The sequence below is a fragment of the Crocodylus porosus genome, unplaced genomic scaffold (genome assembly GCF_001723895.1).
Source record: "Crocodylus porosus isolate Cpor-Errol unplaced genomic scaffold, CroPor_comp1, whole genome shotgun sequence".
Lineage (NCBI taxonomy): Eukaryota > Metazoa > Chordata > Crocodylia > Crocodylidae > Crocodylus > Crocodylus porosus.
The window spans coordinates 18,438,276-18,464,989 of record NW_017728928.1 but is presented as its reverse complement, the minus strand read 5'-3'; positions in this window follow the sequence as shown (position 1 = coordinate 18,464,989).

Here is a 26,714-nt window from a genome sequence, read left to right as displayed (position 1 = left end):
GGTTGCTCTGAGAGGGCTGTAAATAAACCTGATGTGTGTGCCTATCTGTACAATTTTAAATCAAGTTTTAAAGGAAACCTTCCCACCACATCTATTTATGTTTTTAATCTGCCTTGATTGCCTGGGGCCTCTGGATCTTTGTCAGAAATAAGCCATAGTGAAATATTGGGGTAATATTCCCTCCTCTTTTTTCATTTATGAATAGAAACAAAATGGAGATGGATTAACAGAGAAAAGGTTCTGATATATTTGGCTAAGGTCATCCTACTGTTGAGCTCTGCTGGGCATGGGAACAGCTAGAAGTCATGTTTTGGGAAGCGAATTTTCTGGAAACAATTCTTGATCCTCACTGCTTAAGGCAGAATTTCCCTTTACCACCATCGGGCAGGTTTTTTAGAGGAGCAATAAGTTGGGAATATGGAGGAAATGAGCTCTCTTCAGGAAACTGGCTGGAGTAGTGAGGGCTGAGCCCTTGCAAATCTGCCCCCAACCTTATTAGCAAACCTGGTCCATGGACCTGCCCCAGTGCCATCACCCACTGGCACTACTGGAAAGCATACTGCACCTACTTGCTCCCAGTCTGTGTGCACCAGTTCCTGAAAATGAGTGAAAGAAGTTGCCCCTGAACAAATGCACAGCAGTACAACCGTTTCTGTGTTGTGGGCCTGTTGGAACAGGCTCAGAGTTGCTCCAGGATGGTGCTCCAACATGCAGTGCTAGGCAGTGTATGTGTGCCCTTGGCAGACTCCCCCTGATTGAAGACCTGGTTGAGAAGGAGCAGTGAGGAGGGACTGGGCAATTGAAGGGCTGTGACCCTATTTTCTACCCTCAGGTTGGCATCCCAGTGGAGGCAACCCGCTTACAGTGCTCAGTCTGCTTTTGGGAATGGCCAGCACTGCAGTGCCCCCCACCCCTAAGCACTCCAGGCAGTGCCCTACTCAGGGCTTGGTGCTAAAATGCCACCCTGTAGAGGGAAGGCTTTGTTCAGAGTTTGAAATATCTCCAGAGATGGAGCTTCTGCCACTTCCCTGCGGAGAAGAGGTACTTGACAGACTCTGAGATGTTTGCCCTCAATAGTCTCCCTTGATTTAAGATCCCATTTCCTCCATCTGCTCCTGTCCCGCTCTTAGTTCTGCTGTAGTAGAATAAATATATGTTCATCGTCTCTCCTTGGGATGCAGTGCAACACGGTACGCTTTCACTTTGCATGGAGTGCCATACAACTTTTATCCCAAACTTCACAGCCCCTTTACAGGGTGAGAAGGCCGGAAAGCAAAGCCTTTGGCAAGGAAATAAAAAGGTGGCTGTTTTAGTTTTCAGTGGAATAACAGATGTATGTTTAAGGCAATGACTTGGGACTCAGAAGTCAAATGTTTGATTCTTGGTTCTGCCACAGAGTCCCTGTGAGAATATCTACAATTTAATTCTCCAAAGGTAAAATGGGGACAAATACCTTGGTTCTGGTTTGCCTTCTTGGATTGTGCGTTCTTTGGGGGAAGGAAATGGTCATTCACCATCTGTTTTGGCAGCATCTTGGTGTAGCAGGACTTCTCTGAACTATTGTGATAGCCAATAATTGCCCCTTTCACATCTCTGAAACCCCCAGAATCTTTAAAAATGGTAAATGTGGGGTTCTCTACATTAGCCTTCAGGGAGGCTCACCATTTGAGGTGATATATTCCACCTTTTCTCCATAACCATGTCATCTACATACTACGTCTTAATAAATAAATAAACGATTGCGATTCTCATAGTTGCATATCTCCAGGAGCTGGAATTTTAAGGGAAAATCCACCGGATACTGTGATACTATAAGCCTCATGATAAAATTGTGAGTGTTATCTCTGTTCTAGCCATCTTCTTCATCTTTATATCCAGCATTGCTACCAGCCACAAGGAGAGCCTGGATGACACTTAGTGGGATGTAGGTCGATACAAATGCTTCTTGAAAAGCATATTTTAAAAATGACTCTAAAAACTGATCTGAAATGGAATGAAAACCTGGACTCCAGATCAGCAGAAAACCAAGGAAATAACTTGGTTTTAGTTCCAATCTTTGCAAAGCCCCAAAAGCATCATATATATCTAATGCTCCCAATCCAAAAACATGCCAAGGCGCTCTTTTAACTTGAGGAAAATGTTTCCTTCAGCTAGAGGTAGCTCTTTTCACCTAGGATTGTCAGTGCTGTGCAGTGAGGAAACAGGAGCAGAGAAATGACCAGCATAAAGCAGACAATACTGCAGATGTATTCAAAACCGAGCTCAGTTCCCCACTTTCACCTGAAGCACTAGTGAATCTTCAGATTCTTCATGTAGACAACTTTGTCTGGATAATTTGACTGTTAAATCTCCCACCACAAGAGGGTGTACTTGACCTTTGTAAGTTGGTTAAGTTAGTTAGACATGCAAGGCCTTTGAATATTCTTAACATGAGAGTTAAGACCTGATCCTGTAAAAGGCTGATCTGCTCATGAGAACATCTTCATCTCCTAAGGCAGGCAGGGGTAAGTTAGCATACTGAGCAGCTTAGTGGCACTTGGGACCTTGCAAGATCACTCCCATAGCATCCGACAAATCAATCCCAAACATGCAGCTATGCTGAGGTCTCTGTGGGAGGACAGCTCCTGAATGTGAGCGTGAGTGTGGATGTGAACGATACGGCAACAGCAAAGCAGGTGTTTGCACTGGCCCTTGGTGCCCAGCTCTAAAACAAAGCAAACAAGAAATGCATGAGAAATCTGAAGGGAGAATTCCTCCGACCATACCTAAGGATCCCCTGGTTTTCCTTTTTATTAGTACTGCACCAATCTTGTGCATAAGTTTGTGTAAGAAATTTAAACGGATGTGATATTCTTTATTCTTTGAATCCTCTTATGAACGCAGCTTGTCAGTGCTATTTGCAATGTGGGAGGGTACGTGCGGGAGTTGGGTTCAGCCAATTCTAGGCAGAGCAGGGGTTGCCCACGCCAGATCCCAAACTTCCTGCCAATGTTAGCTTTGCAGTAAAGTAGGGCTGGAAGAGATTTTCAGGTCCCTCAGTCCAATCTCCTGCCTAAGGCAAGATCACCCCTTTCCGCTGTATAGCCTATTAGCGAAACTACCCAGTCCACCACAACCACAAGATCTAACACCGCAAAGGGATCACAGCAGCTAATGTCTTGCTGCTGCGAGAGATCCCAGGAAGAGGGCCATGCCCCCTGTCCCACAAGAAGGCAAAAATGTTGTTGCTCTTTTTTTTTTTCCTAGAGCACAGATACCATATGAGAATGGTGTATTAAAGGTACAGTGTCTGCTGCTTGCTGTATCCTGCTCTATCCCAGCCTATGGGGTCTGCTGGCTTTAACAAACCAGCCTGCTGGTGGAATTGATAAACTCCCCTCCCCCCATCCCCAGCTCTGGTTAATTTGTCAGATAAACCCTGGTTCTGCTGCTATAGGTCACAACATGAGCTGTCCCAAATGACTATTTATTAGGCTTTTAATGCCCATGAGATAATCTGCAGTTCAGGTGGTTTCTTAATAATTCTGGAAGAAAAGGAATTTCTGAACAATTAATGCTTTTTCCTGCCCAGGGCAGGGGGTCGGACTCTGATCTACTGAGGTCCCTTCTGACCCTAAAAATCTATGAAAATCAGTGTAGCTTAAATGGGGAAGGGGAAAGATTTAAGGTGCACATTTGCAAAAGGCTGAGTTGGGACATTCTAGAAATGCGCCTAAAATATCTGCTCTTTAAATGTGGAAAATTAAGCAGACTTCTCTGGCAGGACTGAGACTCGAAGAGCTGGTTCATTGCCTAGCTTGGACCTGGGTCCCAAGATATAGAGCTGGGAAGCTACATCTACACCTACACTCAGATGTCACAAATTAAACGGATCAGGACTCTTCTCATGAAAACATAAGGCCTGAACCATTTGTAATGGCTTATCCCAGGTATGTACAAACACTACACTTTAGGAACAGAGAAGGATCTGTCCCAGCATGCTTGTTTGTTCACCTTAATCTTACCTCCTTTTTTGTCATCGAATCCAGTCCCTCTCCAGCGGGGCCTATCCTGGGGGCGGCCCTCAAATTTAGACTTTTGACATTATCTCCAAATGAGGTTATACATACAGACACAGAGATACACTGACAGGATTGAAAGAAGATGTTCACATACAACTTTAAACTTGTGTCCCATTACCAGGCCACACCACCTGTAGTGCACTATGAATTAATATTTTTTTAATATACTGGGAGCCTCAAAAAATGGAAGTGGCCCAGGCCTCTCTCGACCTCTGAAAGGGCTTGCTCTCCAGAAATAGATGGAGGTGTTTTGAAGCTATTCACGTTTGTTTTCTGTCGCCTTCCTCAGCAACTAATTCCAGATGTCTGATCTTCTGTGTAAAGTGTTTCTCAAGCCCTGAACAGATGCAGTGTTTATACTGATGTAAAATTATAGTGGATAGATGAGACACTCTTAAGCTGGGGTAACTTGGTCCAATCTGATGAAAAACTGCCTCTGGAAAAAAGAATGAGGGATGAGTTTTATACCAGTTTAGGTGTCATTTGTCTGCATCTATCCTGGATGAGGAGTTTGCTAAAAGAAAATAGAATATTATGTATTCCCTGCTATCTGGTGGCAAGATGTATAACAGCTGGTTCTGTATGAGTTATCCTGGGAACACAGCACATTCATCCTTTCCTGATCTCAGCATAATTTATGTTGGTATGCAAAACTGGTGCAAATTACAGCTGGTACAAATACAAAACTAGTACAAATCCAAATATATTGTTCCTTGATATACTATAAATATAAATGAATCTTTCCAGGGCCTGAGTCTCCTCCTGGATATGGGATCTTAGTGAGACTTGTTCCTTGATATTTGCACTGCTTACTGTTCTTTTGCTAAATGCAAATTTGGAGACCATATGTCTGACACTACTACTCAGCTTAATCACATGCCACACCTACCACTGAAACCAAAGAGGCTTCCCTAGCATAGACTTCAGGATCAGGCTTATTGCTCCTTATTGTGTTTTACTCAGAGGTGTCCTAGGAGTGTCATTACAAAGCAAGCACTTGGACTTGCAAAGTAAATGAGGACCAGATACCGGAACAGGGGTGTCTACACAGTAGAATGTAAGTCTTACTTTGCATAGTGCCCCCAGGTTTTGAGAGGGTAAAGGCTGACAACCCACACTTCAGATGGACCAGTGACTAGATGATTCACATTTCTTGCTGACTCAGTTGTCTAATTTCTGTTCTGTAATGTCATGCTCATTCTTGTAGTTTGGCAATTAGGAGATTTTGCAGGAAAGAGTACAGTGGTTACAGTCAGGCACATGATCAATTAGAAGTGGTTGGAGGACTTCATTCTCATTCTCCTAGATCCCATACACCCCACATACAAATCAAAAGACAGTGTGAGGCCTCCTTGAGACCACAATAGCTCTATAGCTGGTGTGTTCACACAGAGGCAGTTGTAGCATTGGAGTGAACCAGCTGGAAGCAGAATAGTTTTCACAGCGACATGATACTGCAGGGATTCTGCACAGCTCCAGGAGGCAGAACCACCCAACTGGATCACTCATGAACCTGTCCCAAGTCATGCATGAGCCCCTCTTCTCAGATGGCTCATGAGGGCGCACCAGAGTCTCGGCTGATTTCTATAACTGCCAGGAATGTGGCACCTGGAAAACCATCCCTGTTCTTATTGCCTTTTTTACATCCATACTTATATTAAAGGTGCTGCATGTGGAGCTTTACTGAAGGTGATGACCATGGTAAATGAGGCAGAAGGAAGCCAACTCTTTCCCTTCTGCTGAGACAGGATTGAAACCCTGCTCTTTGCCACCAGCTCTGGGTACTGAAAAATCCTTTAAGCTTTAGTCCAAGTAGAATGGCTGTAATGTAAGTGTAACCCCCTCTTTGTATTGTAGAAGGGAACTTTTCCCAAGTTGGAAGCAGTTTGAAGGCTGCTAAGATCCTATTGAGCATGCTAGTTGAGGATGTGGTGGAGGCTGGTGGCCACACTGGGTGTACCACTGGTCAAGAAGAGAGAAAAGAGATCTATGCTAGCAGCCAGGGTGGAGGTGGTGTGGAAGTGGGGCCAGAGGGGCATGTTCAGAGAGGTCTCTGAACAGGGGCAGGGTCTGAGAGTGAAATGGGTTGTCCTACTGAAAACACTGACCAACTGAGTCAGTTGAGTGGATCGTCTCATCCTGGGAGACAGGCGAAAAAAAATGGATGAGTAGCATCCCAGAAACTGAAGGAGGTTGAGGGGATATTTGGATGAATTTTCTCTCGGCCTCTTCGTCTCAGTGCCAGCTAGGAAGAAATGACACAAGCACATTGGATCTATCCAGGGGCTGCAGAGAGAGTATATTCAATCTGCCGCTCACCAGGGATGGTGAAGCTGGTTAGCAGCTTATCTGCTACCAGGGAGTGATATACTGTATACATGCATATATCTTGATTTTTTTGTTTCCTTTATAAGGTTGTCACTTGTTGTTCAATTATTATTGTGTTTTGTTATAGTAAAAAAGATAAATTTGGATTTTTTCATTATTATTCACTGAAGAGTGTTTGATGCCAGGTGTCCCTCACTGGGTGCTGCTGGTTTCTATATATGCATAGTGAACCCAGAATGGTTGTAAACTTTAATACTGTACAGCTCTTTCATAAATATAAGTCTACCCATGAGTAACCTCCAGGAACATAGTGGGAAAAAAAAAACTGGAAGAGGTCACCTGCACCATCAATTCCAGTTCCTGGTAATGGCAGGCAATCAGAGGCTTAGTCCAAAAGGATCCATAGGAACCTCCACCCTGGCTCTTCTCCCATATGCACAAAGCAACACACTAATGCACTCTGACAACTCGGGTTATTAGTATGAAAGCCACAACAAAACCCAAAGGCTTCAGAAACCACAGTGTGCCACAGGCAAGCAGCAGGAGAGACCAAGTACCATTAATGACTTTGGGCACTGCAATGACAAGGAATTTGTTAGATAAAATCCTTTCTCTGGTACCCAGTTGAAAACTTAATTTTGGATGAAATATGTCACTTCTTTTCTGAACACTTTCTCTCCATGTCCTTCCGCAGTCATTCTGCAACACTCTGGACCAACAAATCTTTCATTTTCAAAACCCATTCTTCCAAGTGATCTTCCCAGGAGTCCAAGCCTTCCTATGTCTTTGCGTCTTCCCCACATAATTTTAGAGGGTTTTTTTCCCCCTCCCCAATGGTATATTCTCTCATAAATCTGGTTTAAGAGCTCTTATTCTAGAGCAGCTCATAACATACAATTCCAAATTAGCATCTTCCCAAGATGGTTCATTCTTTTAACTAAATCTCTGTGTGTATTGTGGTCAGGATGGATCAAAGAACTGATACTGGGAAGCACAAAATCTGAGTTTTAAATTAATAGCTGAAACCTGGTGGATGTTAGGAATTACCAGAATATTGTCACTATACAGTGGTATTTATAATCCAGTTGTTGGTGGACAAAACCTCCATCATGATTATCCTCCTTGTTGGCAAACTCAACAGAACAACCAAGAACTGATGGGCAGCAACCACTTTCTCACTTCTCAAGGTGCATCTTTCCAGCATAGGAGGAGACATGATGGTGAGTAGAGGTCATGGAGACATGCGCAGTGCCACCAGCTGCTTCTGTCCTGTGGATAAACAGACCCCTGCTTTTCCCACTGCCAGTCTGGAAACCTTCACCAGCATTGGATTCCCTCCCATGTGACAAAACAAACGTCACCTTCAAAACATGCACATTTAAGTATCTGATCACTGTATAAAATAAACAGACAGACCATTTTTCACTTGTAATTGTTTTTGCTGCATTAATGAAACTAATGTGTATATTATCATTAGTGAATATGTAAATGAGATGTGATTAATAACTCATTTGGAGAAAGAAATGGAAAGATTAATTTTACCTTATGCAATTCCTCTGCACTTGTTACGCTCTGTACAATGTCCTTTTTTCCACTTCTTATGAAATCTGGAGAGCCTTGTAGAATTGGATCCTTTTAAAAACAATAAACATTATATTCAAAACCACAAAAAACTAGTATGTTTATCCTTCTCCTAGAATAAATCTAATTCTTGTTTTGTGTCAAATTCCCCACCTGCCATATTGGCAAGATAGTTATTTCTAAAGAAACCTGCAGAAACCTGTCCCATGTTATGACTAAATAAATAAATACTGGCATCCTGGGGAATGTTTCAGAAGAGCAAGATCTAATAATGAGAGCTGGAGCTGGTAGACAATTTTCTTTTGGAAAAGATCTTTCGATGATGTATTTGTTTGAAAGGCGGTTTCTTTGAGAGAGGTCTGTTTTTGACACACGTGTGGGAACACCTGATTTTTAACCTGACAATTTAGAAGAATAAAGATAAATGAAAATGTTTTGCCCCATTTCAGTAAAAAATTTCCATTGGAACAATTTCTTTCTTTCTCTAGGTTACGTACCTGTTTGGTAGGGCCTTGTGAAGCTTCGGTTGCTGATTCGATTCAGCCCGACTTTTTTGGTGGCCGAATCTCTGAATGAGAATTGAATCCCAGGACCTTTTAATCTCTTCGAATCGAATTGGAGCCCTCTGAATCAATTCAAAGAGATTCGGAAAGATTTGGCGATTTGGATGTAGACACAGCTTCAAATTTTTTTTTCTACATACCTCTAGGTAGCAGGGGCTTATGAATACTGTGATGCTGGGGCACATGGAGCATCCTACAGAAGCACAGGGGGGTCCCCAGAGCACTCGGCACCAGACCTGGAAGCGGACCAGAAGCACTTCTGGGTCCACCGGGGAGTGCACCAGGGCCCCCCCCCATCCTCTCCCCGCGACTTGGCAACTGGTGCTTCCTGGGTCTAGGGGGGCACCCCGAGTTCCCCCGCAGCCGATAGCTGAGCCGGGGTGGGGGAGCATGCTCAGCAGTAGACCCAAAAGTGGACCGGAAGTACTTTCAGTCCACTTTTCGGTTTGCCACCGAGCACGTGGAGGTCCCCCCCACACTCCTGTGGGATGCTCCATCTGCCCCAGCATTGCAGTGTTCATGAGCCGTGCTGGTACCTCAAGGTATATAGAAAAAACATTTAAAGTTGTGTCTGTGTCCGAATGGCTGATTCTCCAAATCAGCACCAAATCTTCAGATTCGGATTCAGCCGAGTCAAACTGGGGACAGTGATCCGAAACAACAAATCAAATCACTGTCCCCAATTCAGGCCAAATGCAAATCAAATAGGGCCCACTTACCACACCTCTACTATCTAGCCTTTCTATAAAGTTCAACCTTATTTGAAGGTAATGTTACTTTGCAACACAAAACAAAACCCTGTGCCACCTTCTCAAATGCACTTGCCCTCTAAATTGCCACAACTTTTGACAGAGAATACCAACAACAGCCTGGATTGCCTAATATTTGCTGGCAAGTGTCCTGAGCGAAGCCACAATGGGAAAGGTTAAATAGGGTTTGCTGAAGAGGGGGTAAGACTTGACATAGGGATTTGTTACACAAATTAAATCACTTGTGCATAATTAAAGTGGATGTGGTGTGCATTGTACTGCTTTCCTGTGACAAAGTGTAATGATTGTCTAACTTTAAGTATGTGACTATTTACTAAGGATTCGTGAACATATGTCTACAGTGTGGTCTGCGGGGAAGGTTTTCAGCACCCCCTTGTCCCCGCTCACTCACACTTGAAGGGCTGTTACAAGTTGCATTTAAAATATTTGAACTCTAGAGAGCCTAGCAGGCAGGGTGTAGACAGGAGCCAAGACTCTCTCTCTCTTCCCCCCCTCTGGGGTGGGGAGACCTGTAGCTTGGAGGTGGAGAAACCACCATGGAGGCTGGGGTTTCCTCGCTCTACAGCCAGTAGAAGCTAGCCAGAGCCATGGACGGGAGGGGAGAAGTCTTGGGGGGGCGGGGAGGGAATACTGTTTGAAGTGAATTGGCAGGGGAAGAAGTAGAGAAAGGGGTGAAAGCATTATTATAACCAGAATCCTGCATGGTTCACTGAACTGGGATTGGGCTGGGGGGGAGTTGGAGCTGGTACTCAAACCAGAGCATAGCTGAGACCCAGCAGGCTCACCGCATGCCACCCTGGGGCGGGCTTGGGGTTAGCACTATACCAGGGCGAAATGGAGACCCAGCAGGCTCGCTGCATGAATGCAGCTCAGCACAGGTCCAGTTTGCAGCCTGCCTCATGGTTTTCATGCTGTGGCTCATTCTCTTCACAGAGCTTGGTGGTAGGATTGCAGCTGCTGTTTGCATGGGGTGCTAGAGCACACTGCAAACCAATGTGCTGCACCTGTGGTTGGGGTGTGCAGTAGCAGCCTGTGGGGGCAGGTGGGCATGTTGGCTTGAGGCCAGGACTGGCCCCCCCAGCAGTAAACTTCAGGAGGGTTGAAAGTTTTCCTATGGAGCAAGAGTGGGAAAGGATGGTGTATCCTGGGATGCTGGAGAAATGAAAATAGTGTTTTACCTCCCCAAAGCAGGATAACAATACTCTAGAATGACATGGGTAAATCGGATCAGGGATAACTCTTGCTTGAATTGACATAACTTTAACTAAAATACTTTGAGGTTTTTTTAGCACGGGTTAACACCCTCTAATGGGTGAATTCTCCATTTTAAGTGCCTTTATGACAATTTAAAGGTAACCTGCAACACTACCCTTACACGTTTTAAATCTGGAAATATGCTAAAGAGTTTGCTCCCATGTGTCCTACTGTGGTTGCTTTGGAGATATTGGGAGTGGGTGCTGAGGTGTGCCATGGGCTAAGCTCCCCACTATAGTTTTGTGTTTGGAGCGTGCCAGGTAGGAGAGAGCGCTCTGGAAAGGTCTAGCCAGAACACATTGCAGTGGTGCTGTAGACATACAGGTTGTTACTGCCAGGCATAAATTAATGGATGATAAGGCAAGAAAAGCCATTAGCATCATCTAGCTTGATGTCCTGCGATACCAGCAAGAGAGTCTCACCTAATATTTCACTGTGTATCAAGCTTGTATCTTGTGGCTGAGCTACTGAAAATTGTTTTGGGGGAGGGAGGAAAAGCAGAATAATTTTTCTTCTTAAAAAGAACTTGTATTGTTTCCAGTCCCCTTGGGCAAAAACCCAGAATCACACAGGTTAACCAACAAATTTCCCCTTGGAGTTCAGCTGTGAAATGGGCCAGGTTTGTCAACTTCCTGGAAATAGGTATGTCAGGTGGGGGTGGGGATGAATGTCAAAACTTCACACTCTATCAAAGTCTACAGAGGCTGACCAAAAATATCCGATTTTGGGCTCAAATCCTCCTGAAGTATAACTTGGTGGTTTCACACAGCCCCGTTCCTCTTGACAGCATGTAATAATTTATGACACGTTCCATTTACTGCAAGTAGGCAAAATGCCATGCAACCTCTGTGGTTTTCCATGAGGCTTGAAAGAGTCAGTTCAGTATGTTTATTCTCCTTTATTAATGACATTTTCTAAAGACTCCTGTGCCTCTATTCTTTGGCTTACACTTTCCCTCCTTTTTTTATTAATACTATATAAAAACACCTTTTTTCATTCGTGTTAATGTACTCTGGAACCGCATCAGAAGAAAACTGCACAACTCTAGCTTGCATTCACTGGTATCATGGAACATATGAGGACCAGGTGATCAAGGGGTTTTATTAATTATAATAATAATAATATTTAACATATGTAAATAAGAAGACCAGAGAAGCATTTTTAAATCCTATCTAGAATGCTTAGTTTAATATCCAGGGAGCATTAAGAACAGAAGACATTGGTAATACCATGTTATAAAATCACCTACATATCAAAGTCATGTTGTGCACTTGCTAGCAGGTTAGCAAGGACTGCAGTAATTAATATCAATTCCTACTTGGGGAGGAATTGATATTCTACTAACATCAAGTAGTATAAGCCCAACATTTGAGCTTTATTTCAATGCAGGGTTCAGTTAAGGCTTAAATGTTCCAAACAGTTCCCCTGTATTTTAGAGGCAACAGTACAACAATATTGTGCTAATGATAACAGCACTAGATCTGTATAGTGCTTTCCGTCAATAGGTCACAAAGAAGGCCACTTTTATTTAACAGAGGGGAAACAGGCACAGGGAGGGAAGTGGCTTGAACAGAGTCATCCAGCCAGGGTGAGGCAGGGTCAGAAATTGAACCTGGGTCTTCTACACGTGCCCATCTGTTATCCTGGATACAAGAACCAGAAAGCAAAACTGGAGATTGACAGTGGACCAAGCACTGATTTTTGGTGACCTTGCTATGTAAATCGGTGGGGTTACCCCAGGTTTAATCAGAGCACTAACTTAAACTGGAAATAGAATCAACGTGACTGTACAGAGAGAAGCATAAGGAAGATAGAGTAGGAAGGGTAACAATAAAATCTGTCCTATTCCACTGAGTTCACAGTCAATGATCTCAGGTGCCAGTAGGGACACAGGTAAGATATTTATATTTGATGATAGTTACGCTGACAGTACAAAAAAGCTTCAAAAAGTTTTCTGAATAATTGATTTTGGTGTTGAATTCTCATTAGCTTTTAATGAACTGACTTTCAGTAGTACTTGGGTTCATGTAGGTGCTTTTGAATATGTGCCCATTTCTGTTTAGTCTTCTACATAAAGATTAGGATTTTGCAAAGAGCCTTGGGGAATTAGGCACCCACAGGTCTGCACTTATTTGTTCCTGGCTGGCCAAGGCTCTTGCAGAAACAGCCAGTGTACGCTCTGACCACTCCTCTTTCCAAAAGCCCCCAAATCTTTGGAATGCCCCCTGTGGCGGGAAGGGAAAGATCAGAGCCCATTCTGCACCCGAATATTCTTTGTGTTCCGGGAATGAGTTGTAACAGAGATATGTCCATATCCATGTGGGTAGTTCATCGTGTCTAGCAAGTCATAAGAATATCTAGCGTCATCTTTAAGTTACCTGGGTCAGTTAAGTTATCTGGATACTAGGGCTGTGTGAAGCTTCGGGTGGTGATTCAATTCGAAGGAGATTCGGCCCTATTCAGTGGCCAAATCTCCAAATCTGAACTGAATCAGGGGACCAGTTAAAAGGTCCAAATTGATTCAAAGTTCCCCAAATCTTTGAAAAAGATTCGGACAGCTGTGATTCAGGCAGTCCCCAGTGGCTGCAGCAGGGAGCTGCAGCTGGACTCACAGCTGGTAAGTAGGAGCAGGGGAGGGGGGGCTGAGGGAGGAGATCATGGGGGACCACTGCCAGCGCCTCCGACCCCTGCCTGCTCCACCCCTCCATGCTGAGCCCCCCCCTCCACACCAGCTCTTGCTGCTTTAAAAAATAGCCCCACTCACCAAATGCTGCTGGGTGGGAGGTGATACCTGCTGCCCCCCCACTGCCCCACGCTTCATGGGGGGGCTCTGAGCATCAGATAGCAGTGGAGGGCTGGGTGTGGAAAAGAGGGTTGTCAGTCTTACCCAGCTTCTGCTGCAGTAAAGACTCCTGGAGGCAGCCATTGCGATGCCCTTTCTAGGTCTACACCCACAGCTGGTGCCCCACTTACCCCATTATGTTATGTCTGGCAGTCTGTATAAACAACATCTGTAAAATGAAATATCACATGTGCTTCACTGCACACTTGTGTCATTCATAGGAACTTGCAGGGATACAGAAAGAACTTAAATTGGGAAAGCCAATCTTTTTATTGCACCTTTTTTTGGAAGCTGTCCTTGTAGTCACCACACTTAAACACAAGACATCTTTACCGGAGCTAAAAGTCGCATTCATACATTTCTCCCTCCATAGTTTCATCACTATTTACTTTCTCACTTGAGCCTTAAACAACCTTGACTTCATCTAGCTGGTGATCTGCAGAAAACCTCATCTATTCAATATGAAAATATTGATGCCTCCATTTCATTCTGTAGCACATCTGGGGTCCCTTGTGTCTACATATCATCACTGTCCAGCACAACTAGCCAAGAAAAGCACAAGGAAGAAAAATTAAATGTGTTGACAGTTGGGCTCTTGCAAATGACTCTTGGTCTGAGACAAACCAGAAAAGAATGAGCATCTTGCACAGATTCACACACACTGAGTGAGGAAAAAGTAAAGAGAAAGCATACTGTATTCACACAGCTGGGGCAAAGGTCTGGGGCTATTCCACCCAAGAAATGTTAGTTTATGCCACTAATGTAGACAGATTTCCTGTCTAATGCTGCTAGAGGAAATATTTGGGCACATGCTGATCAACTGTGCTGCAAAGCACTAGTGTTAGCCAAATGGAGAAGCCTGCCATTAATGAGTGCTGCTTCAGCTGTACAGATGTTGCTTATTGATGACAACCAGACTACTTCAGCTGAATTTCCTAAGGCCTTGGTTTTGAAGGCAGAGTTTACATGGTTTTTAGTCCAAACCTACCTGCACTGTCTTACTGTCATCCACAGAACTCTTATGTCCAAACCAAACTTAGGCTAGCTATGGGGATCAAGGACAACAAAAAGTCCTTCTTCAGATATGTGGGAAGTTGAAAAAAGAACAAAGATAGCCTTGGGCCCCTACAAGATTAAGGGGCAGCTTATATCAGACAACTTTTTTGCATCAGTTTTTCACCCTCCCAAGGGGATCACCCTGTTAAAAAGGACACAAACCATCCTGGGAGTGGGTGGTGGGCCCAAAATTGATGTGGAGTAAGTGAGGAAACACCTTGAGAAACTGGACATTCACAAATCCATGGGTCCTGGCAGAGTGAACTCGAGAGTCTTGAAGGAGCTGGCAGACATCATTTCACCTCCCTTGGCAAAGATGTTTGAAAATTTGTGGTGCACGGGCGAGGTCCTGGTAGACTGGAAAAGTGGTACCTATCTTCAAGAAAGGGAGAAGGGATGACCCGGGGAATTATAGACCAATCAGTCTGATGTCTATCCCTGGAAAAATCCTGGAGAAAATTGTCAAGGGACCCATCACACCAGACTAACAGAAGGCAAGCTTCTCAAGGTCAGCCAATATGGCTTTGTGATGGGCAGGTCTTGCCTGACCAACCTCATCTTCTTCTATGAACAGGTGATATGAGCCCTGGACAAGGGAGATGACATGGATGTCATATATCTGGATTTGAAGAAAGTCTTTAACCTAGTTCCCCACGATGTCCTCATGGCCAAGCTGGGGAGCTGTGGCCACTAGTTGATGGCTAGGTAACTGGCTATGGGGTCAGACCCAAAGAGTACTAGTTGACAGGAGCATATCAACGTGGTGCAGGGTGACCAGTGGAGTCCCTCAGCACTCGGAACTTGGGCCGGTACTCTTTAATATCTTCATCAATGATCTGGATTCGGGAGTCGGATGTGAACTGGCCATGTTTACGGATGATACCAAATTATGGGGGAGAACGGTCACACCGCAGGACAGGCTGGGGATACTGGCCGACTTGGCCACACTCTCAAGGTGGGCTGACCAAAACTGGATGGCCTTCAATGTAGAGAAGTGTAAGGTGCTGCACCTCAGTAGGTAGAACCCTCAACATACTTACAAGCTCGGCAGTGCTACGCTCACTAGCACCACGACCGAAAGAGACTTGGGGGTCCTGACTGACCACAAGATGAATACAAGTCACCAGTGTGATTCTGTGTCTGGCAAAGCAAACCAAACTCTGGCATGCATCTACCGATGCATCTCAAGCAAAACCAGAGATGTCATCCTTCCACTTTACTCGGCCTTGGTGAGGCCACAGCTGGAGTACTGTGTCCAGTTTTGAGCCTCCCATTTCAGGAGGGATGTGGAAAAGCTTGAGAGAGTCCAGAGGAGAGCTACTTGTATGATCCAAGGCCTGGAGGGCAGGCCATACGAGGAGAGGCTGAGGGATCCGGGACTCTTCAATCTGGAAAAGAGAAGGCTTAGGGGAGACTAGGTAGCAGACTACAATTATATAAGAGGGGTACATCAGGACCTGGGAGAACAGCTGTTCACCAGAGCTCCCCAAGGGATAACAAGGTCTAATGGCCATAAACTCCAGGAAGGCCAATTTAGACTAGACATAAGAAACATGTTCTTTATGGTGTGTGTGTCCAGGGCTGGAACAGACTCCCCCCAGAGGTGGTGCAGGCACCTACTCTGGAGTCTTTCAAAAAACATCTGGATATTTTTCTTGCTGGGATCATGTGATCCCAGCTGACTTCCTGCCTATGGCGGGTGGGGCTGGACTTGATGATCTCACAAGGTCCCTTCCAGCCCCTAATGTGTATGTAGTGGATTTTGGGTTTTGACACTTCACCAATGCCCTCCCATAGTTTCCCCAGTCTGTATCTTCCAGGCCTCACTTCCCACTCCTGACCCAACTACCTCTGGTTTATACATCCCTGATCAGTGCTGAACAGTTTTTTTCCCTGTGGCCTTCTTCAGTTATAGGAGCTCTCATCTCAGCTAAGCCGCCTGGGGAAGATTCCATCCCAACACAGTTGGCCAGTGGAGCACATCAGGTTCTTGTTAACATTTGATGCGAGTACACTTAGGGTCATGATTTCAGGAGAAATATCCTAAATGTAGCTACATAACAACTTGAAGAGCCTGGCCAGAGCACAGAGTGTATTGAAAATTTACAGACCACCTACCACAAGGCGAAGGATGGCAAGCACAAGTGCAGCAACTTCTCTTCTGTTTTACAGTAATGACTTAAACTTTTATTCACCACTGTTCTTAATTCAGTGCCAACTATCGTGCACATCAGGGCTGTTCTGATTTTTAGCCTGAAGAGGAAATGTGGATGGCACTGGATTTAAGGGGAGGAGGTGTAGGAAAAGACATTGGATAGAGTTTGGTGGAACAGGTTCCTGAATCAGTCACACAGCTAAATGGGCTAGGGCAGGGGCAGGCAAAGTTCAGCCTGTGTGCCAGATCCAGCTGGCAGTGGACTCCATTTCCCAGCAGCCCCTGCCTGCATGGCTAGGGCTGGTCTCCATGCAGACCCCAGCTGCAGCTGTGCTGTGATAGACCTTGACCCTTGATGCCAGTTGAGCTCTAACCATTGCTCTGGACTGCTTATACTTTGTCTCTGAAACAAAGTGGTACAAGATCACTCTGAGGCCTTGACCAGGACAATGAACATAACATGAAGGAGTTTTGACTTTTCTTTTATTCCTGAAAAGGTAAATTTTGCAAAAGAACATTTTCAGTTTTCACTTAAAAACTAAAAATTGTAATTTCAAAAGAAAAGCCAGAAAGCCTCTGAAGAAAAGGTTAAACAAAAACACAGCAAACAACAGCATTTTTTTACAAACCTTCTTATGCCTGCTGGACGAATACATTCTCAGATCCCTTGTATGAGGGTTCAGATGTTTCAGAACTGAGAGTCTTCCGTAATTTGTGGCTGCGCTGCCTCCCAGCCTGTCCCTGTTTTCAGAATGAGAGGGGGAAAGGGAACAGAGAAAGTGTAGTCGTATAGTCTGAGGTTTTTTTCAGCCCCTGCTGTAGGGTAGGGTGGGTGTATTGGAGCCCCCCTGAGAGAGGGGCTTGGTTTTCTGAAAGGAAGAAGGTGGGGAGCGGGGGGTCCCTTTTCTCCAGCCCCTCCCCTGTGAAGTCCCTATGCCTTGAGCTCACAGTTGTCCTGAGCGGGGATGCAGTTGGCTTGTTTTCCCCCGCTGTGGACCTGGCGGCTGCTCTGGTGTGCCGCGGGGGGTTCCTTCTTCGTAGGCCGGGGTCCGGCCCCGGGCACCTCCAAGGCCCTGCCTTCTGTTGAGGTGAGGGATGGGCCGCCTTTTCTGGGCCCGGGCCCACCCTCCCTGTGGGAGGAAAAGGACTAACGGTGCTCCAAGAGCGCCTTAGGGCAGGTGCCCATTGACGAGGCCCGAGCGATCTCTCACTGCTCCCTGGGCCAAAGCTTTGTGCACTGGGGTGTACACAGTGTGGGGCCCGAGCAGGCTGTCCCTGCTCCCAGGTCCGAGACTCCAGCAGTGGTTCCTCCAACGGCGTCTTCAGGAGCCGAGAGCTATTGTCTGTTGGGGCAGGTCTCCCTAGCTTTTTTCTGCTCCGCTCTTCTCGTCTCTCGCTGGTCTGGTCTCCCAGCCAAACACGCTGTTCTTTTATAGCCATCAGGGGCTCCGCCCTGGATCACAAAAGGTCCAATCAGAATGAGGGGCGGCGAAAACTTTGCCGGGACCCCTCCTCCCGGGAGCTCTGCCCCCAGATCATAAACATACTAATCAGGAGAAAGGGGTTTCTCCTGATTGTGGAAGAAATTCCACTAATGGCTCAGTGTCTTGCTTGAGCTGGCAAGCTGCATGCAAAGCCGCACCTGCTACATTTGTAAGTGTCCTAAGAACAGGTGATCTCGTGAAGTTATTGGGACTTTTTAATATTGCTTGTTAAAAGTAATACGATAAAATGGCAAGCCCATTTGAAGGCTGGTTGAGTTCTTGCAGCATCTGTGTTCTGAGCTGCTCATATTGACCTTATCTGAACCAAATAAGGGGAGAAAGCCAAGAGTTATTTTGGAAACAAAACTTACAGCAGCAAAGTATGGATCTGGATCTGTATTTTTAGGATGTTTGAATCTGGGATTCTGGGTTATGGTCATTGCTCCTTCACACCTTTTTAAAATCATATTTCTATCACTCTTACTATTTTCACCATGATTCTCTTGATCCCTTATGATTTTCCTTAAAAACTGGCCCGACAGATTGACAACCTCAGCTAATATATAATTCATGCACCACATTAAGCCATAAAAGGAACTTTGACACCAGTCCAAAAGCATCACACAGCCCACAAAGGCAAGGACTCATTGCCTGGAATGCATCTTTCAAACAGTAGCTTGTCATATTTCTACTGCATGCTCAGTAAACCTATGGTAGTGAAACAAGGGAGCAGAAGGCGACTTACTTTGGCATGACAGCAAATGAAGATGAAGACTTGCAAGTTGTCACCTTCCAGCATTGAGGCCCAAGAGAATTAATGATGCTTTGGTGGATATATAAAAATGCAACAAGCAGGGATATATGTGTTTTGCAAAATTAACCTGTTGGATTCTCGTGTCCCAAATTGCAGACCCTAAAAACAAATCCTATTTCCACTTCATGTGGGTAAGTGGCACTTATGTAGCTATGTGACTGCAATGTTTGGCATTTGCATGCAGTTTGGATCCCACATAGCTAAGCTCACCCTACATTTCCCTGGTGTTTGTTACCAGCGAAGGCCCCTCTGCTTTTAAGGGAGCAGCTGGGGTACTTGTGCTGGGAATAGATGACCGGAGTGAGTTCCAGACCCTGCTTCACCAAGAGGGGGTTTGAGCCTGTCTCTTGCTTTCTAACAAAGTGCTGTAACTGCCAGGTCACAGGATAGGCATTATCTAAAGCACTTTTCAGTGCTCTTCTTAAAGCTGACCCACTGGGTAGCCAGAGGGAAAATGTGTGGGGCCAGGAGGAGGATAATGGGTTGTGGGGCAACTGGTACTGCTTAGACAAGCCCATTTGTTGGAGATTGCAGACAAAATAATTCAGACCTATAAAATTAAAGGCTGAGTTGAAGCTTACCAGAACCTTTATATTTACCATTTTTTTATATACAAGAAATAAAGCATTGGAAACAAACTCATAGTAATAGTAGCTATAGCAAAACCAAAGCTAAGGGGGATACACTTTAATATACTGTAAGCTCAGTTCGGTGAGAAGATTTCTGTCAACTTTCTCCCATAGTGCACAGAGGATTTCAATCTTGGAAACAAAGAAAATCAAATTATATTGATCAATATCATGTTCTACTACAATCTGAACTCCTAGAGACTTCCACTTGGAAAGGCTGATAGTAGATAGAGAAAAAAGAAAAAAATGCATTCTGTTCTTGGTTTAGCCTATAAACAAAATTCCAGCCTATTTTCTAAAATGTCTTATTGGTCACCGATACATGTGCTGGATGTTTGCTCTGATGTGTGCTAATTAGCATGTGTCTGCTGGAGTGTGCTAATTAGCGCACTTCAGCGGCTTCTACATTGCATCTAAGTGTCCCCGCACTTCGAAATGGCAGCGGGGTCGTTTTAACTAAAACTTGTTCCCCTCATGGCATGAGCAGGCTGGCAGCTCTGGTGGGCCACACTGGGTTTGCAGGCAGTAATCTGGGTTTGTAACATCTGTGAAGCAGCCAGTGGCTCACCTCTAGAAAACCTGTACCTGGGAGACAAGCCTTAATGTGAGGGGTCAGCCAGGATGTAGGTGGCTGGGCCTGTGGTAGACCACTAAGAGTAACTAGGGCAGTGCTTCCCAACCTTTTTCTCAGCATGGTCTCTCACTCCCAGCCTGCAATGCCCTACCCCCACCCCATGTACCCCTTACTCCCCACCCATAGCCCTCTGGCCCTGCCAGTATCCCTCACTCCTTACCCATAGCCCCCCACCCCTGCAGCTTGCTGGTGCCCTTCACTCATGACTCACAGCCCTCTGCCCCTCCCAATCCTGCCAGTGGGGGCCCCCAACTGCCAGGGCTATGGCTTGCAGCCCCTTGCTGCCACCACCTGAGCCCCAGCTGTTGCCCGTGAGAGATGGTAGCTGCTGTGGCTGGAGCAGAGCATGGAGTCTGGCTCCCCCTGCTCCCCCCTCCTGCAGGCGGCATGGCTGGAGTGGAGCTCATGGTTTGAGGGGGGAAGGATGCAAGCTGCCCACTGCAGACTCAGGGCTCCCTGCCCTGCTGCCTTCCCCCTGGGGGTCTCCATGGACCTGGCACAGACAGGCAGGGAGGCTCAGTGCTGCTGGTGGGAGTCCCACACCAGCTGTGCTGCCATAGTGGGGCACCTACTGCCTGCCCAGCAGCAGCAGCAGTGGTGGTGTGGAGTTGTGTCCCCTGCTGCTGCTGCCTGGGCAGGGGGTGCCTCACCATCGCAGCATGGCCAGCATAGGGTTCGCGGCAGTGGCACCGAGCCTTCCTGCTTTGCCCTGCTCTGCTGCAGAGGCCCCAGGGGAAGGGCAGTAGGGTGGGGAGCACCAAGCCTGCAGCACATATCCATTCCTGCCCTGCACGAAAATTGGGGGGGGGCACATGCCCCACCATGCCTCCCTCCCCAGAAGAGCTCAACCCCATTTTTTATCCCAAATGGAAACCACTGAACTAGGGGGGCAGCAAGACAGGACCACAGATTACCAGAGCATTTGGGTCAGGGTCTGGGCTGGAGAATGTGGGAACCAAGTTCCAGAACAGCCAAGAGGGGAGATCCAAGAGACATAGACTAAGAAGCGAGGCAAGATCAGAAACCAGGCGTCAAAATCACTAGTACTGAATTCCAGGAAGATCTGAGGTCAGGGTCAGGATAAGCCAAAGCCAGGTCAGGAGCCAGGAGAACTAGAGATCCGTGAACGTGAGGCTTGCCAGAACAGACTGAGACTGTGAATGTGTGCTTGAGCTGCAGGTGTATTTAAAAGGCGTAAATGGTGCTTTCAACAGCCAATCTGGTTCAGAGGACTGGGTCAGTCACACTAGCCAGGGATCAAGGGCAGGCGTGATAACACACGATAGCTCAAGTGCTTGGCCTAGCTAGGCATGCTTGATCAGAGGCCCAGACACCTAGGGTATACTAAGGGTATTTTCCATGCTTCTGGGCTTTGCTCATTGCCACATGGGGCTGGGAATGAATTTTTTCCCCTCCTGCTGCTATGTGTTCCAGTGCTTTTGTTTTCAGCTTCCTCAAAAGCATTGGGTGTTGACTGCAGCCAACACGGGATTTTGACAGGGACGTACTACTGCTCCTGCTGGAACTAAAGCCTGGAGGTTCCTGGCTAATGGGTCTTGTCTCTGTGCTCAGGGGCAGATCAATTGACATATCAGGAAGGAATTTTATTTCATAGTCAGATTGGCATAGACTGGTGGGGGTTTGCCTTCCTCTGTAGTGGGAAGGTATAAGAATTTAGCATTTAAGAACTGACCTGTTTATCAAGATAAAGATGAGTAATGTCAAAACAAGTACAAAGGAAGGGGGCAAAAATTACTTAAACTTATTGCACTCATCATTAACAGCTTGTTATAAGCACAACTGATTTCTATTACTATCATATACTACACTGATCCAGTACATAAATGTTTTCTTTAGCATATTTCTAATGTTGCTAATTTATCTGTTACTGTCACACTGGGGCTGTTAGCTTTGCACAAATGGCTGTTATTAATCACTAGAGAGCCATTAGGCGCCACAGCCATGATATTAAATCAGCTCAAGAGTGGCACTTGTAGGAATATTCAAACAAAATTAAAAATTGCTTGGGTAATATTAGTGTGGTTAATGCTGCTGGGATATGAGCTATTTAGTGCCTGCAAACACTGATCCTCTGTGCAGGACACACTGCATGGCAATTGCTTTCTGTTAAGAGCTGTTTTAAAAAAACTTTAAAAAGATGATTTTTGTTAAAAAATGTAATTATAGGAATCTGGTGGTATCATGTTTACACTCCTGGCAATCTGACTTATAATACATGTGCAGCAATGACTCTAGCTTTTCTATGTTGCCCTGTTCCCAGGCCTGACTTCAAGGATCAACACGGATGGTGAAAAGGGAGTTAGGTCATTCTATAGTTCTATCTTTAACCTGTCAGGTTAAATGGCCATCAAAATTACGCAGTAAAAACTTGTGGGGTGCTTTTTTGATGTCAGACACCAGTCCTGTGGAAGCTAGACTGAGACCTCCTAATTTGTTTCATACAGAGAGTCATCTTGGGTCACTACCAGCATTTGTGTGATAGTCTTTCTGGAAGGGAGGAGATAGGAATAGGCACTGAGAACAATGCCTGTCTTTGTAATTAGCTATAAGGAGCCATTTGTCGGGAAGTTAAGGATGCTTCAATCAATCTCTATTACCCATTGTGAGAAGAATTACACCATCAAATGTATAAGTGTGTTGCTGAAGCCAATGGAATCGATATGTGTTTGCCTGATAGCAGAAACTGCACTGGAGTCTTCTCCAGGAGGCTTTCTTTGAGATGCTATGTTATTGCATATTTAAACATTTACAGTCTGATTCACTGCTCTATGAAATTTATAGAAAAAATCCCAATGACTGCAATGTGCATTGGATCAGGTCGATGGGGTTGTATAAAAAGAAGCACAGGGCCAGGGCTAGGTAATTTTTTTAATTCAAAATGTTATTTTAATGAAAAAGTTTCATCAGGAAAATTCTAAACAGCTCTTCTCGGAGGCACATTTATTTTATTTACTTATTTATTCACTTGCTGCAAAAGAACCATTAAAAAATCTGTGGTTGCCCATTAGTAGAAAATTCTCGGTGGTCACGTACGACTCTCGGTGATGTTTGTTTACATAAATACAAGCAGCATAATTTGAGGCAACTGTTTCATTGCTGTTTGGAGGATCACTGTAATTAGGCTTTGTACCTCATTCATATAACTCCTGAATTCCTAAATATTTTGAGGTATATAACTTGGTATTCATAAGGCAAGGCTGTTCTTTCACTTGAGCACAGTGGTCTCTTCATTAGTGCTGTGAATGAGGTTAAGTGGGGAACTTCATAAATATCATTTAGTTGGTCCAAAAAAAAATATTATTGGAGATCTTGCAGATTGTGCCTAGGTATACAATGACATTTTGCAGTCTTTCTTGGCTTCTTAGCATGCTGGCTACGTCCAGATGTATTTTTCAAAGTGTGGCATGGGATGAAATTCCCTGAATAAATTCAAATAATGGATTTGGCTAGCTATAACTACTGGACAGTGCCCTGAACTCTAGCCCTTGGAGCCAGATTAGGCATGGAAGTTTGTACCAAATTTGAGATTTCTGGAGAATTTACTGTGGAAGTGTAAGGCACATATTAGTGGTTCTCAACCTTTTTTGGACTCAAGGCACCCCTCTAACTTTTTGTGAATTGTGTGGAACCCAGTTTCAAAGTTAATGTACATGGCCTGCCTTTATCTGAAGAGGGAAGAGCTAGGTCACCAACCAGGACAAGAGGAACTCCCATACTGTCCAGTGGGTGTGTGCAAAGTGGGCCCTATTTGATTCGGACCCAGCCTGAATTGGGGGCAGTGATTCAACTGATTTGGATCACTGTCCCTGATTTGATTCAGTCGAATCCAAATCTGAAGATTCGATGCTGATTCTGAGAATCAGCAATTTAGCCATAGACACAGGTTTAAATGTTTTTTCTACATACCTCAAGGTGCCAGGCGCAGCTCATGAACACCGTGATGCTGGGGCAGATGAAGCATCCCACAGGAGCATGGGGGGGCCCTCCCCCGTGCCCCTCCCAGCTTGGAACTGAATCAACATGGCACTCAGTGACTAGTGGCACCCCTCATGGCTCCATTCTCGGACATGTACTCTTTAATGTCTTCATAAACCATCTGGACTCTGGTGTCAGAAGAGGACTAGCCAAGGTCACTGATGACACCAAACTTTGGGGAAGAGTATCCATACTTGAGGACCTTGATAAGTTTGCAAAGTGGGTGGATGAAAACCTGATGGCATGCAATACAGAGAAATGCAAGGTGCTCCACCTTGTGGGAGAGGGGAGGGGAACCCACATCACACGTATAGGTTTGGCAATGCTACACTCACTAGCACCACAACCGAAAGACTTGGGGGTCATGATTGACTGCAAGATGAACATGAGCCACTAATGCAATACTGCAGCCAGGAAAGTGAACAAACTCTGGCTTGCATCTACTGATTTATCTCAACCAAGATCTAGGATGTCATACTTCTGCTGTACTTGGCCTTGATAAGGCCACAGCTGGAGTACTACATCCAGTTCTGGGCTCCACAATTCAGGGAGGATGTGGAAACGCTTGAGAGAGTCCAGAGGAGAGCCTCACGCATGATCAGAGGGCAAGAGAACAGGCCTTATGAGGAGAGGCTGCTAGTCATGGGACTCTTCAGGCAGGAGAAGCGCAGGCGTGGTGGTGACTTGGTGGTAGCCTGTAAGTACCTAAAGAGTGTACAGCAGGATCTGGGGGAATGCCTGTTCACCAGAGCACCCCAAGGGATGACAAGGTCCAACAGTCACATACTCCCACTTTAGGCTGGACATAATGAAAAACTTTTTTACTGTCCAAGCCCCCAAGTCCTGGAATAGACTCCCCCCAGAGGTGGTGCAAACTTTTAAGGAACTTTGGATGCTTATCTTGCTGGGATCCTTTAACCCTAGCTGACTTTCTGCCCTTTGGGCACGGGTGGGACCTGATGATCTTACGAGGTCCCTTCAGCCCTAATGTCTATGTCTAGGAAATCTATGAAATCTGCTTATCTCTTCCCACCTCACTTATCTCCTCACACCTTGCAGTGCCCTTCAAAGGAGCTGGTGGCACACTGGGTGAAAATCACTGGCACATAAATTTTGAAGAAGGCTTCTATTTTTGTCACCATCTTCATAAATTCACAGATTCAGTGATTTTAAAGCTAGAAGGAACAATTGCTGCTACCTAATCTGGCCTCCTGTCTAACATAGCCCATTGAATATTATCAGTTTTGGAATTAAGTCCAATCGCTTGTGGTTGGATGAGAGGGGTTTGTTTAGAAAGAGATCCAGTGTTGATTTGAAGACTCTGAAAATGGATATCCCACCACTTCCCCTGGGGGTGTTGTTACACTGATTAATTATACTCTCATGCTTTTCTGTGCCTTTTCATAGGATCCAGCATGTACATGGTCATCTCTCCTGCAAAAAGTCCATCCATTTCTCATTTCATGGATGGCCAAAGCCAAATTCACATGCATGAACTGCCACTGGTCCCTTCCACCATATAACCGTGTATGTGTGCTCCAGACACTAGGTAACCATGGCCTGAAGGGCAAGGATCACATGCAGGTCCATTCTGTGGAGACAGTGGTAGCAGCATTGTAGGAGTGGTACAAGCAGGAAGTCATGGTAGCAGCACATGTAATGAAACACCAGCAATGTAGGTGGTAGTTGGGAGAGCGATGTTGAGAAGGGAAGGGAGAGCGATGTCAATGGAACTGACAGGCAGTCCCATCTAGTCACTCCTGGGTACTCCCACCTGGCCCATTACCCAATGGATGCTTTCCATGGAGAGAGTGCCTAGGAAAGGTAATGCATATACATGAGAGTGCTGCAACTTTTTTGACCTGAGTCAAACATGGCAAAAATCAGACCTGTACCAAATATGATATTTATTTACACCCTCACTGTCACTCACTTGTCCCTTGCCTCCTTTTGTCTTTGACTTTTGTCCTTTGCTAGGTTTTGCCTTTGTGAAGGTTCTTCTTGTATTGGAATCCTTCCCCTGTGTAGCCGCTTGTAGGCCATGAGCAGTCACCTCTTAATCTTCTCTTTAAAGAGCTTGGACTTCTTCAACCTCTCACATTTTGATCTTTGCTGAAATCCAATTTGATAAGGAGTGTGTTTCTCTTTTTCCTTTGGAGTAGGCTCGGTATTACACAGTGGCTTCTTTATAGCCATCTCCATTTGTATGTGTTCTCTTACCTACTTGCTTTCCTGCCATTGCTTTTTTTATTTCCATACATACTCTCCATATATCTACTGCTCTTCCCGGAGGACTCCAATCTGCTAAGCTACCACCTATCATGCAAAATTCCTAAGTGTCTAGGTTTCATAGTTTCATAGTTAGTAGAGTCGGAAGGGACCTGAGCAGATCATGGAGTCTGACCCCCTGTCATAGCAGGAAAGAGTACTGGGGTCAAATGACTCCAGCAAGGTGTTCATCTAGCCTCCTCTTAAAGACCCCCAGGGTAGGAGCCAGCACCAATTCTCTTGGAAGTTGGTTCCAGATCCTAGCCACCCTGACTGTGA